At 37.4% G+C, this 1,858-nt stretch overlaps 1 protein-coding gene across 1 annotated transcript in view; it reads left to right on the forward strand.

The window, feature by feature from the left end:
* LOC106532015 (endothelial cell-selective adhesion molecule) overlaps positions 1-1,858 on the forward strand; it is a gene marked incomplete at its 5' end in the record, with an annotated part of 92,518 nt that overhangs the window by 19,093 nt on the left and 71,567 nt on the right.

The following is a 1,858-nucleotide window of genomic DNA, read 5'->3' on the forward strand; positions in this document are numbered from 1 at the left end:
ACACACACACACACACACACACACACACACACACACACACACACACACACAGGTTTGTTTATATGTACCCGTGGGAGCCGTGGGTTGACTTCCATACATTTTTCTGGTAATTTTATAGCCTAACCCTGAACATTTACCCTAAAATTTACCGCACTAAAACTAACCTAAACTTATTCACACCTTGGTCCTTAACCAAATACCCAACTGAAATTTTCATTCTTACCCGTGGGGACTGGGCATTAGTCCCCAYGAGGCTGCTTAATCTGGAAAATGGTTCCAAAAATGTAGTAGTATGTATTGTAAATGTAATGTAGTAGTAGTAAATGTAGCCCCCACCACCACCACCACCACCACACACACACAAGGAAGGTTTAGTCAGTGAATGAAAACTTCTGGCTCTACTTAAACAAATAATGTYGGATCAAACCTTCACACTAGCATGAAGATGTTCAAGTTCTGTAAAATAATTTGAAGCCACATTCATAGCAGCAGTGAAAATCTGCACAGAAATACAAGCTTGTGTTAGGTTTACTCTAAAGCATATTTAATCCCTCAGTTTTACTCCACTGCATGTGTAACCCCACAGTATTCAGCTCTAAAACACTCTGGGAAAACCACTCTGAGAAATATTTGAATTGCAATCCTGAGTTATACACAGGAAACCAGTTCAGAATAAGATGAAATATTTATTTGCAACATGTTATACAACAGCCTCAGCGCTGTGACCTGTAGCATTCACAAGTTTTAATAACTCCATCAGAACTGAGTCACGCCCTCTGGAAATGACATCATGGCAAGAAAAGGAAGTGACCTCACCTGTTCTGGTAACTCAGCTCACATGCAGGGAAGTCCTACAAGCTTACATGTAAGAACATCAAAACATTGTGTGTTTGGTTGTGTTTTTTTAGTTCAAGGTGTGTAATTAAATAGACCCTGAATCAGATTATTTTAATCACAGCATTAAATAAAAAGGATGATTACACATTGATTATAAAACGTTTTAAACATCTGAATGAAAAATATGTGAAATGCATTTAAGAATCAATAAAATATCTGTCACCACGTCACACTGCTGCACGAGCAGGACATTAAACACACAAGATAAATACAAATAAAGACAAATACAAATGACAAGATTTAGACTTTTACACTGTTTTATAAATGTATATGAATGGATGTTTTTCTGCCTCATCTATTTTCAGATTTTTTGATAAGAAAGAGCGCTACAACTAAAGCAAGAAGAAAGATGAAGAAAGCCTAAAAGAGCTGCTACAGCAGCCYGAAGGTCCAAGCAGGGACTGAAGTAAAATAACAGTCACAGGGTCGCACACCGCCGTGTGTTTTATCCTTTAGCCTCTCATTCTGTCTCTAAATAAGTTTACAGTAACATGATTGCAGTAATAACGAGCAGTCGGTACAGTTTTGTTTGTCAAAGGAGCAGTTGGAGAGACGGAGTGAAAGTTTTCAGGAATGAAAATCATGTGGATGTGCACTGGGAGAGAAAATATGAACTAAGACGTCTCCATGCATCAGATCAGCAATAAAAACTTGGGACATTTTTACCTGCATGATCAACACATATCCATATTTCCTGTAATATAATGACATGAAGAGACAACTGTCAGAGCAGAGCATCGTTAAAGGGATCCCTGATTAGTTGTAACATTAGACTTTATTTGACAAACATTTATTTTAACAGTAAAATAAAGACTAAAAATACTGTAGGCTGTTTAGTTTTGTTAATTTTTTAAAATATATTTTAACATGGACGGAGCCATTTTATTTACACGCAAAGCATTCTGGGTAAATGATGACGTGGATAGGTCCTTGGTGTGAGCGAGCTATATCCACCCTGAAG

Source organism: Austrofundulus limnaeus, unplaced genomic scaffold (genome assembly GCF_001266775.1).
Source record: "Austrofundulus limnaeus strain Quisiro unplaced genomic scaffold, Austrofundulus_limnaeus-1.0 Scaffold707, whole genome shotgun sequence".
Taxonomy (NCBI): Eukaryota; Metazoa; Chordata; class Actinopteri; order Cyprinodontiformes; family Rivulidae; genus Austrofundulus; species Austrofundulus limnaeus.